Here is a 12,838-nt window from a genome sequence, read left to right on the forward strand (position 1 = left end):
GCCTGTAAATCTGTAAATTCATTCCAATGAAATCGCACTAGATTCTCTCACGGAGATGAAGTAAATCTGCACAATATTTCTGTTGCACAACTGTGTTCTGTTCAGCAATAGAAAGCCGTGCCAGTTAAAATACAGGAGGGGTCCTTTGAATATATCATGTGAACCACTCAACTGACAGTTAGCCGCCTTGCTAGCTTGGAGAGCTTAAAATTTCTTTCAGTAACTCTTTGCTGAAATGTACAATCGTGAAAACAAAATGCTCAGGGGGAAATAAGCGGCTCACAACAGAGGAAACAAAAAAAAAAAACTAAAACCTTGGAGAGCTACTGTGAGTCACTACTCTGGCATGTCCCCAGCTTGCTAATGTCTTAGCAGTTAGCCCACTGGCTATAATAGTTGTCTAGCCCTGCAGGTAGCCCTTATATCACTGAGTTTCTGGAACCAGATATTCTGCCAAGACACACAGATTAATTTTGCTGTGAGCATAATTCCATGGAGGTTAATTAAGCAATTATGATATAGAGTAATTAGATTAGTTAGATTTAATTAGTCCTCAGATTAGTTCTCTGATGTGGTGACAGTCTCTTAGCTCATTAAAATCAATAGTTTTATGTGAAAACAAATGAACAGCAGCCCCCCCCCCCCCCCCCCCCCCCCCCCCCCCCCCCCCCCCCCCCCCCCCCCCCCCCCCCGACACTCCTCACATACACTTAATGTTTCTCCTCAGCGTTGGTTCATTCCACATTCTTCCCATAGTTACTCAGTCTGATACGTTTTGCTTGTTTTCTATGTTCACTCCCACAACTGTTATCCATTTTACAGCTACTATCAAAACATTTAAATCTGCTCATTACTCTTCTTTTTCCTCGATGCCAACGTCAAACCAGTGATTAAACCATATACACCCATCAAACTGTGGTTAATGTTTCAAGTAAGCACCGACTGATTTACGGGCCAAAACATGTCTAGACATCTAGATTAATATTGGGCTAGACTCGTTTGTAAAGTGAAGTTTGTTGTTTCAACACAATTTTAACGATTTCTATGTGAAGCAGGTCCTAGCTACATATTGGAATATTAAATAAAATATATATGGACTCTTTTAGTATATCAAAAGCAAAAATACATTTTTAAGTGCTGAAGGTAATAATAAAAAAAACCTCATGCATGTCACAGACTTGAAAGGCAAACGCAGACTTGCAGTTGGACAAAAGCAGAATTTGAATGTCAACTCTACAACACAATGAGAGTAGAAGGGAACATGATACTACATGTGCACCTGAATGCAGACACACACATGAGCACAAGACCCATTCCCCTGAACTCACACCTGAGGCGACTACGGCTCAGTGATCTCTCATGCGTCCTGACGCATACAATGTGCTACACACAGGCGCGAACTTCAGCGCACACGTCCGTGGTAACCAACACTGCCAGCTACCTCCTGTTTGTCAAACGGCATCTCTCTTCACCTGTTGTGGCTTGGAGTTGTTCAGAGCATCACACGTCCAGACTTCAGTGCTTTGAAGTGATTTGAGGCCCTGCAGCCCCTAAGCCACTGTCTACTTCCAACCTGTGTGTGTGTGTGTGTGTGTGTGTGTGTGTGTGTGTGTGTGTGTGTGTGTGTGTGTGTGTGTATAGGGGAATGAGGGCTGTTGAATGGGGATAAAAGGATGTATGTGTAGACTGCTAGACTATGTGCCCTCGGGGAAAAAAGAGGTGAGTGAGGGCTCAGAAAAAGGGGGCTGGAAGGTGGGGTTCCCTAATCTACCACCCCCCCCACACACACACACACCTCCCCTCGCCCTCAGGTATGACTACAGTCAGAGGATGAAGGGGGAGAGATGCGTTATCTTAAAATTAGGTGTCAAGTGTGAATATGACAGCTTTCTGTATATACAGGGTCGTGTTCAACACTCGGTTTGTTAAAGGACGTTTCTTTCTGACTATAGACACAGATTTTTTATCTTTAATCAGAAGATTTGATGTTTTATCCAGGGGCAGATTTCGGGAAGACTTGAGACCTCAGACACAAAAAATGCCAATAATGTTTCCAAATTAATGACATCAGGCATGAGGTCTGGTAGATTAAATTCAACAAAGCCGCCTTTGACAGAATGAGAGCCAATAAACTCTTCTCCAGTCTTTTTTAAGCCCCTCAAAGACTTTGTTGGAAGCTGGGCTGTCCAATATATTGAATTAATTCCATTAATTAATATGTAAAAGGTCTAAAAATTTCCTGGACTGTTGTGATTCCAGCTGACCTTCTAGCTGTGGCCATGTTGTCGTGAATCTACACATTCACAAGATTGAGAAAAGACTACACACTTACTGTCAGTTTAGTTCGTTGTAGGTGTCATCTCTAGTGATGGGTGAAGCCACGGGAATCCACTGGACAGAGTGTGAATTCTACTTTGTTTAGCCTGTCCCTAGCATAGCTAATGCTAGCTACCCAGCTGTCTGCCATTATCATGCTAATGTCTTGATAACAAACAGCAGGAGGAGATGAAATCATTTGTGGACCTTTCTGCTTTATCTGTGCTCAAACTGATTATTAAAGTCGGTGTTAATGATCTACTTAGCTAAGGCATCCCGTCAACGTCATGGTCGTGCAAGAAGAAAAGTCAGGGGATCACCAAAGTAATAAGGATTTACCCTCTGAGGACCACGAACATGTGAGCAAACTTTGGTGCCAATCCTTCGAGCCTTCTGCCGAGACATTTCACTGAATAAGTGACGACTTTGATTTGCTGGTGATGCTAGAGGAAAAGTCAGAGGATCTCCAAAGTCATTAGAATAAATCCTCTTGGGATGTTGAATATGTGTAGTAACCTTCACACCAATCCAGTTAATAGTTGTGAAGATATTTCCCTCTGAACCACAAACGTCAAGCTCATGGTGACCCCTGGATCACAGAAGTCAGTGGGATTCATCTTCTGGGGATCATGAATGAGCAAAATTTCATGGTGATCAATCAAGATATTTCAGTCGGGACCAAAGTTGTAGACAAACTGACACTGGTAGAAAGCCTTGCTGCTCCTATTTTAGTCTTGATGCATTTGTGAAAAGTCCGCAAACTTGAGGTTTTTATTGTTTGGCTTTTTACCCCAATCCTGGTTGAAAACGTGGCTTTTACTCTGCATTATTCTGCTTTCTGCACGTTTTCTCCCACAGTGTGCGTTAAAGATAAATCCAACACGCCACAACGAGTCTAAATATATATTATGTCCAAGATGTGAGATTCTTTAAACACTTTATTAAGGGATACGAACTGAGAGAGGAGACTGCCGGTATCAGGTTATCAAAAGGTCGATCGTTGTTACAATCTCAGCTTCGTATTTCTGTAAATGGAAACCTGACCACAGATCTGCCGTAGGAGGCATCTTTCCCTCCTGGTGTCTCCTGGTACCAAAGTGGAATGTTATGAGGAGTCTATATGTGTCACGCTCTTTACCTTCCTACCGAACCACCGTGTTTATACAACACACTGTGAGGATGAAGGGGGGGGGGGGGGTATTTAGAGACACGCTTCATGGGTTAGTGAAGGAGTAGCAACCCCTAAACCCTCCCTGGGGGGGGGGGGGGGGTGGAAGGGGGAGGAGGTGGGGGTTGAGTTCTAGGAAAGTAGAGGTTCCCCCCTGGGTAAGCATGTTAAGTCTCAGCCCGTTGTAGGTTTGAGTGTAGCATTCCTGCGGTGTCAGGGAAGCTTGTAAGGATGTAACGTGAGCCTTTTCATGTCGCTGAAAACGAGACACCAAGTTTAGCAATATCCCAAATGCCATCTTTTTAAATACACGTATATTCAGCAAGTTCGTGTTAAAAATTGCATTAGGCAAGATTCGCATGTATACACGTGGTGCTGCAGTGCAGAGGAGTGTCCATTACCAGTAACTTGAAACTGTAGCGTCTGACAAAATATTGAGGCACTGGTGGTCAATCAATAACTTCACACCTCTACTGCTTTGATTAGGTTTTGATAGCCAATAATTAATAACTGCAGTGATTTTATCGAGTTCTGATTCTTCTCTCTGTTTTATGTCATTGCACATCGTCTGTCTTTGGGTTTTGAACTGCACATCAGACAAAACAAGCGAATCACAGACGTCACCTTGGGGTCTAGATAACTGTGATTGACATTTATTTTACTCATGAGATTAAATCAGTAATGGAAGTGATCATAGTTACACCTAGACACATCGAAGGTTACTTGATTTAGATTAATAGGTCTGGAAAGTTTGGAAAAATGTATTATTCAAATGCCTGAGCAAAAGTGGAGCAAACTAGGGGAACAAACTATCATCAGCACAGATGATCAAAACAGCTTGTTACTGTAAATGGTTTCAGTATGTCTGCAGAGCTTCAGGTACGCCTGTTCACGAGAGGGAAATCAGCCCCGAGCAGAATAATGGCTGAACTGAGCAGAATGATTTATCAGCAGTCAGAGGCTTGATGCTGGACGTCCGCTCCATCTGCGTGGTCCCCGCTTCCTTAAGCGTTCCCAAATGAGCCGACAAGCTGCTCAGGCCACCCCACCTACACATCTGCAGAACAGCGAGAGGAGGGAGATTTCTCCCGCCTCTTTTTAATGTGCACTTGAATTTTGTGCTTTGGAGCTAAATGTAGGAAACATCAGGAAGAAAAGAAAAAGAAAAGTGATTTCAAGTCGAGCTGAGGGAGAGATATCGCGATGTGTAGCGGCATTTGTTGCTCTCTGCCACAGTGTCATTCTTGATGCGACCACTGGAGGGTGCTAAAGTAAGAAATGTTCAGATCTTACACATACTGAATTTAAATGTTGTTACTGGACCCGCTTCACCATGTTACACCTGCACAGATGCACCACTGACATATCGATGCCATTCACTGTTACATGCCCTCTTCTTCTTCACATATGCCACAGTAAAACTAAACTAAATACCATTAATTCCATATTAATAGTGGTTGCCAGATAGTTTCATTGCAGCTTATGGAAGTACGTTGCAATTTGCCTTTTCTTTTGCTAAATTTTGTGGAATTTGCAAAAGATTTGTGCAAACACACCTGAAAGACAAGGGACCAAATCTGCAACACAATTAAAGAAGCAGTGTGCCCTTCAGTGGAGCAGAGAGTAGAGGTGTGGAGGTTTTTAACTAACCATCACATTTTCTTTTTTAAAGACATGACCACAATTTTTCTCTATCCTTAACCAAGTGTTTTAGTTGTCTAACCCTTGTTTATTTGAAATAAATACACACATGATCTTTCTCTAACCTCAACCATACTGTAGTAGCAATGCACAGATATTGTAAAAGGAGATTAAATAACGTTTAAGTGTCACTGAATGTAACGAAGGCATCCGGTATCACTGTGCTGTCTGGTGACGGGTTTGGGTATCACAAGGATTTGAGTGAGTGTGACACTCTGTTCCACATAAAAGAGAAATCCAGAGAAAATATTAAGGCAGCAGAAAACCAAGATGGAAAACAGATCAAACAGAGACGAGAACAAGGGAGCAGGAGGGTGAGGCTGGAAACGAGCCGCTCCGCAGTGGTAAAAAATGTCACGCCTGCACATGTCAAACACTGTGGACGCGACAGTCGAGACAACAAGTGTCAGAAAATGAGAACAGGCAGTTTTTGTCATTTTATTTGCTTATAAAAATTTATACAGCCAGTGGTACAGTGACCGAAATCTGACCTGGAGGGTGTGTGTGTGTGTGTGTGTGTGTGTGTGTGTGTGTGTGTGTGTGTGTGTGTGTAACATCAGAGCACCACAGGGCACACTTAAATCCCACTAAGAGGAGGGGCTTTTAGTTGGTGCGGTTGATAACAACTGAAATTTTATCCTCTCTCTCTCTCTAACACACACACACACACACACACACACACACACACACACACACACACACACACACACTATCCAATCCATGTCTCAATCCTCTTCACCTTGTACCTCTTAACTTCCTTCATGGGGTTATTAACTCCCTGATTGGGGGAGCTTTCCTTCGGGGTCCCCTCTATTTAGTTGTCATGGTGGCATGACCTGAACACTTATTAGCTGACCCTTGGGATTAGTCCAAGCTGGAAACGGGGGGGAGTCGGGGTTAAGCCTTCACCTCGAGGTGCTCGCTGCAGCATCTCACAGAAACCTTAATTAAATTGCTGAGACACCGAGTCAGGAATGTTTGCTTTGCTCTCTCTCTCTCTCTCCCGTACGTACTCCGGTCCATCCCTCTTTCTCCACCTTTCTTTGCTTTTCCCATACTCATACTCCACGCTGGGTTTGTTTTTCTGCCCACTCACCAACCAGTACTGATTTGGAAAAACTCTGTTGTACCCAAACTCCTCGTAGCGCTCTCTGGCAGTGAAGACCGCAGCTTAGAGGCGGCAGATCCAGGTCTGCACATCACTCTTAGATGTCTCTGAACAACTCACTCCTACTTGTTTATATTACCAATATATCAGCATGAAGTGCAGCTTCATTAAGTCTATATCACTAAGATAAGTTTTTTCTTTCTTTTTACGTGTAATATGATGTTAAAGATGATTTTGTTTTCTTATACTGTATTCTCTGGTCCAAAAGTTAAAGTTTGAATGCTCACCTTGGAGAAGCTGTAGGCACCTGATGTTTGACACTGTCACTCAAACAACTAATCAACCAGTTGACTAATTGTTGCAGCTCCTCTCTGAACAACTCAACCATGCATTACAAACTCCTACCTAACCTGTTGCTCATGTAATGTATCACCATGACGTGCAGCCTTTTAGAAAGTTAAATGTATTGTGACCTGAAGATGATTTTGTTTTCTTTTTTAATGCTCAAAGCAACAACTTGCTTGTTTGGTCAGACCCTCAGTCCAAAACCCGAGAGAATTTCATTTGCTGTGATATCCAGGTACAAGACAAGCAGCAACTGGAACAGAATGTAATGCGACAGACAATAAATAAGATCTAGTTCATAATGCAAATAAAAACACATGAATCGACGCTACAGCAAAACCCCATAAATGTATCCCTCTTAACCCACAGACAGCCTGTATGTCCCAACGGGAATAAGGTGATCTGTCTGTGGGGCTCGCACAGATTAAAGTCTCCCATCCGGGGTGAAACAGCCAGGAGGGAGAGAGACCGTGGAGGGGCAGATAACGCCCTCGAATCAGATACATTCGCCACAAACACGGTGTGGAGCAACGACAGCGATAAGAGCTAATCCAGTTTCCACATATCTGTTCAGAAACACTCCTCCTCCTCCTCCTCCTCCTCCTCTTCCTCCACAGCGCCTCTCCTGTCCCTGCGTCCCTCTCTCGGCTCCTCCGGCCGGCAGATCCTGACCCGAGATAGTGACCCGTGCGCCGGGGAGAGGAATGCGTGGACGCGCTGACAAAGTCAGTGGATCCACAAGAGAAGCTTTCACGTGTGAACCGGGCTGGGTGAAGGGCGCAACGGGGAGCTGAGGCTGGATCAATTATCAGAGCCTCAGAGCGTCAAAGTTTACAGAATAACTGATTAGCTGTGTGCCTCTAATCGATATCACAGCGTCTAAAAGAGCTCATACATGAGCGGGCTCTGTCATTTGAAAGGTGATAAGATCGCATTAATCTCCACTGAGGAGGAGAAGGAGCTGTTGTGCTGTTCAGTCATTCGCACTGTGCACAGAAAAACACACACTGCCAGTTTTTAAAATCACAATAACAGTGAGAGAGGCAGAGGCGCAGGAGGAACTTACCTTGGCAAAGTAATCCAAAGTTCGCCGGAATGCGCTCGAGCTGCTTCTACCCAAACTTTTTTATCCACTTTATCCGCGTGTCTCTCGATGCAAAACCCGAAACTGTTAAAAACAAAAAAAGAAGCTAAAAACCGTCTTGTTGTACTGCAGCAGAGTTACCGTCCACACACAGTTCAAACCCAAAGGTGTATCACTGCAGCGCGCTCCGCTCAGTCTGTCAGAGTAAGAGACCGAGGTCCGCCGGCGTTCAGGGGCGCACACACTCTTTCAACAATAGCGCTCATTGAAGTGAAGGAGGCGAGCACTTAAACAAGCTGGAGAAGTGGGCGGTTCCGTGTGTAGCCAGAGCGCGCGCAGTCGGGGCGCGTCCCCGACACTGACTGCACCTGCAAAAGATATCCACAGAAAGATGGTTTATTCTCCCTGTCAGAGCTGTGGAGGATGTGAAGTCTGCAGATTGCACGTGCGTCTGCAATGACAACTTTATGTCATTGCATTAAATCTAATGTAATGTCACTGTATTTTTTTCTGTCTCCCTAGATCTTTGAAGTGGTTTAACTTTCTCTGCAGCAGTCTGTGTACTCTGAGCCACTCTGAGGATTTGATCTGGTTCAGGGATTCCTGTTCTGTTGAACAACACTTCATCAGTGTGTTCATACCTGCAGCTCATTACGGAGTGAACCTCCTTAAAGCTGCATTAACTGATTTTGTTTGACCGCTCGATGGCGGTGCAACAAACTGTAAACACAGTTTTGATACATCTCCTTATAAAGTTGTTATGGTGCACTGTTTACCAAACAGTTGCCGGCGATGTGCGGCTGTGTCTCGGGGGTAGAGCATGTCGGCCAAATAACCGGGAAGGTCGGTGGTGTCACAGTGTGTCTGTATCTGTGTCTGAATGAATGTGTGTGTGTGTCCACTGGAAAGCGGATTTGAGTCGTTCATAAGAGTAGAATATAAGTGCGGTCCATTTATCATTTGTTTAACGGACAGCATGTATTTGGAGCTGTGTTTCTGGTTCCCCGGTGAATGTAAAGTTCATATTCAGCCAATCCGTGGTCAAGTCTCCACCAACCCCTAAGGGAAACATCTGCCTGTTTTAGCTGCTAAATGCTCCACTATGTTCATCAGCTACTCGCTAACTTTGGTGCTTCTGAGACACTTGTGAGAGCAGTGAGAACCAAAACAGTCATGTTGCAGTTTTATGCGGCATAAAAGCCAAAATAATGAGCTAAAAGATGATAAAATGCCTCCACAGAGCTGAGGGAAGCTGGTGGTAATTCTTTCACATTACTCATAGTCATTTGATCTATTTGCGATTATAAAAACATTGGTCAGAGCAGCTTTCATTTTTGGCTTGTTTTGCCAGGTGAGAACACGCTAACTCAAATAATACCAGTTAAATGATGTCTGAAAATGCAATGGGAAATTTGTTGGAAGTGAGTATTCAATTTTTAACACAAGGGTTTATGGGTATGAGGAGAAGTGCGTTGACGTCTGAGAACCAGCAGTTCTATTACACTTGGAAACGTGAACACAACAAAAATTAAGCTTCATTTCGTTCTTCATTCTTAACAAGAAACACCAAGGAAGATCAATTACAGCAAATAACAGACGTTTAGTTACAAGGAAGTGACTCAGATTTGTTTTCAACCCTGCTACTACGGCCAAAATTTCCAAATGATTGAAAGAGTATAACAAGAAAATCTGCCCAGCTCCAGTGAACCAAATGATCCAGATGTTAAAAGACTGAATAAAACAGTAAGAGTATGAAATGTTCCGTAGACGTGATACGGAGTTTTCGGATTAATCCTGAGGCTCTGCAACAGCGACAGACTGCAGTTACTGTTTTCTTCTTTTTCTCATCACTTCATTGTTGTGATAAAGGACTAAAAAGCCACAGCTTCAATCCCCATGTTGAGTCAGTGTTTCCTGTTAAGTTGATCTCATAAACATTAAACTGAACTTGCTCACTCATTCATTCAAATGCCTGGAATACAGAGGCCATGGCATGAACAGCAAACATCACTGATGATCAAACTACAGGAGGAAAATATGGTGCTGATGCTTTTTGTTTTTCACCTGCTTTGCTCTTCTGAAAACTCCCGTGTCGACCGTGTCGCCAAAGTTCACCCACCTATTACATTTCTTTTTATTTACAGCTCCCCAAGTTTGCGTTTCCATTTTAAGCCTGTGTATTTATACACAGTCTTGGGAAAGTTGGTGTACTTCCACCACTAACCAAATACTTCCGTTTGTCACCTAAGCTGTAAATGAGCTGTGGACGGAGACACTAAATTAAAAACGCAGGGCTGTGCTGCGTGCACGGGAACACGCTGAAACCTGAAACTCTTGTCGTTTTCACCTGCACCAGCACCCCGGCGAAATGCGTGCGCTGACGATGAAGCATGTCCACCGGTGTCACTCACATGTACAAACACAGGAAAAACAAGACACACATCTAAATATATAGTAAATACATACGTAATACCTGTACACACATGTGCAGCCACATGTACAAAGATGCCTCTGGCACACACACAGACACACACACACACATAAACACACTGACATCTGAGAGTCTAAAGTGAGGCGGTCAGTCAGACAAGCCGGGACTTGCATGAGCAATGTCCAGATGAAATCCTGTTTCCATCAACATGACTCACACACAATAAAAACACAAAGGAATGTGTTCAGTTAGCCAAATGTGATTTGTCTGATTTTGGTTAAAAAAAAAAATATAATAAGAATTTAAAAAATTACTTTGGGACTGTTTTAACTAAAATGTTAAACTGGACATGAACCAGAAGCATCACGAGCAAAGCCAATCCTTTTTTCCTGAGTGTTTTCTTTCTTTGAATGCAGCATGAAGAGAATAACAGCAAATGGAGTCAGTTATTAACCACATGACCTTATTAGTGCATTTAACAGTGTAATGGTTTGAATCTGAGGGTGAGAATTTGATTAATCGCATATTTAGACCAGGAAGTACTTCGTGACTAAAGTTGTTACACAATCACACAACAGATAGAAGCAGCAATCTGATTGGTCCAACATTTACTAATCTGTTTAGTATCAATGTATTTGCAACTTGCCAAATACATAAATTAACATTATATCCTAATGAAAACATCCTCTTCCTACTAATTGTATTTGCTGCTGCAGTTTAGTTGTACATAGATGCAGGAGACAGGGCTGCAGGCGAAGCACAGCATTGGTCCAGGCAGAGCTTGTGAAGTTACGCTGTATTGGCCAATCGGCATCAGTTGTCTCAGTTGACGCTGCCCCCCCCACCCCCACCCCCAGCTCTCACTCCCACCCTTACATCCTCCTCCTCCTCCTTATGGCGCTATTTTTGGTGTTGTTGATTTAACTAAGATTTATATTCATGTATGTTTATGTGGAGGGATTGGTTCTCCCGGCAGGATCCTTGCTGCTACTCAGATTTTGTCTCATTTAAAATGTAAACTAGTATTAACAATGGTTCGGAGTGCAATTCCAATTTAATGTTTTCTAACTTACTGTGGTTTACAATTTTGTTCATCGGCGGTGGTGTGTGAGGAACATTTTGTGGCACGACGATGCCACAGCAAGATCAGGTGTGGCCCTTTAAGAGAATTCAGCTCATTAATGCTTTAATCATTTTACCTCCATTCTCCATTTCCTATATGTGGCCATTATCAGCGGCCTCAGCTCCCTGCGCAAGGCCAGCTGGTCTGTGGGATCAGTCCCATTACAAGAGTTGCTTTGTGTTATGTGTGTTAGCAGCTATGCCTCTGTGTGTGTGTGTTAGTGTGTGTGTGTGTGTGTGTGTGTGTGTGTATGTGTGTGTGTGTTGTTGCAAGGTTGAGAAAGAGGAACAGATTTTGACAGCAGCGCGAGAAAACAAACACAACGACCCTGATCCCTCGCACTCGTGTTTGATCTGCTGCTTTACAATGGAAACAGTAAAGTGGGATTTTCTCATGGGAAGAAATCGATACAGCGAACTGATGAGCTTACATCATGTTTAAAGGGTCGATAACTGGATGTTGTTTTCTTGATTACAAGTGTAGGCTGAAAAGACAAATTATAAAGTGAAATTAAGGGAGGAGATTTGTTTTGTTTTTTTATCATTGATCTAAAATCGGTGTGTATTTTTAAAAAACAAAACCCATATTTAAGTATTTTTGTGCAAATTGTGTCATATGATTGTAAAAAAAACCCAAAAACCTGCAGAGTATAGCATCTGCATTTTATTAAATAACATTAAATAAAATGTATTAAGGAAATGCCTATCAACTTCTTTCAGGACTGTAGCTATTATTGAGGAATCTTATATTTCTGGGTATTTTGATTGTGTTGATTTTTACATTCTGCAGTCACACGCACAATTACACATGGTGGGATTCTTATGGCTGATTTCAATATCATGCAGATGAAATATGTTAAAATGTCACTTTTTATGTAAAATAAAATGAAATAAAGATAAAGGTAAAAGTAGGCTATTCTCTACTTTAACTACAGTATGTACCTGACAGTGTGAAATGGGCTTTAAAACTATATTTATAGAATAATATTGGGAGATAAAAGATACAGAAATATAATGGAAATCTTCATTGATGTCCGTTTATTCATCACAGAATTACAAAGAAAAAATAACCCTGACATTATCATTATACTACTATTGTCCATGACTTCGGCTTGAAGTCTGTGTTTGAAAGTTGAGGTTGAGTTTTGTTTATATACTATGAATTTTATAGAGTGGGTGGGGTTGTACTGTGGAAATATGACTGTCTCCTCCATTTTTCAAGGATCCAAAATGTCTGAGTCTGGCAGGATTTAACTGACAATCGATATTTAAGACACACAACAGCATTTCCATTTTGCAGAAACACTCTAATAGTACAGTAAAAGTGATGTTTAAACGTGTGGCTCCTGCAGCGGGAGCGCCAGAGGAGGGCTGTGGTCGTGTACGAAGTGGGAGTGTTTGAGTCGTGGTGTTTATGTGATTCACACAGCCAGGGCTGGGGAAGGCTTGACCCTTCACAGACCTCCCTAACACAGCGGAAATGACTTGTGTCCAAGTAAGACCCTCGTGTTTTCTCCCTCGGTCCCTCCCAGACTCCCAATCTCCTCCACTTGTAACTTTACA

At 42.7% G+C, this 12,838-nt stretch overlaps 1 protein-coding gene across 1 annotated transcript in view; it reads right to left on the reverse strand.

Annotated features, from left to right (window-relative positions):
- Nucleotides 1–7,957, reverse strand: part of LOC111216697 (vasorin-like) — a 31,495-nt gene extending 23,538 nt beyond the window's left edge. The window contains exon 1 of the mRNA XM_022738315.1: nt 7,705–7,957. The gene's annotated coding sequence lies outside the window, so the exon portion shown is untranslated. The remainder of the gene's footprint in view (nt 1–7,704) is intronic.
- Between the last annotated feature and the right edge of the window lie 4,881 nt (nt 7,958–12,838).

The sequence above is a fragment of the Seriola dumerili genome, unplaced genomic scaffold (genome assembly GCF_002260705.1).
Source record: "Seriola dumerili isolate Sdu_G_001 unplaced genomic scaffold, Sdu_1.0 BDQW01000035.1, whole genome shotgun sequence".
In the NCBI taxonomy this organism is placed as follows: Eukaryota; Metazoa; Chordata; class Actinopteri; order Carangiformes; family Carangidae; genus Seriola; species Seriola dumerili.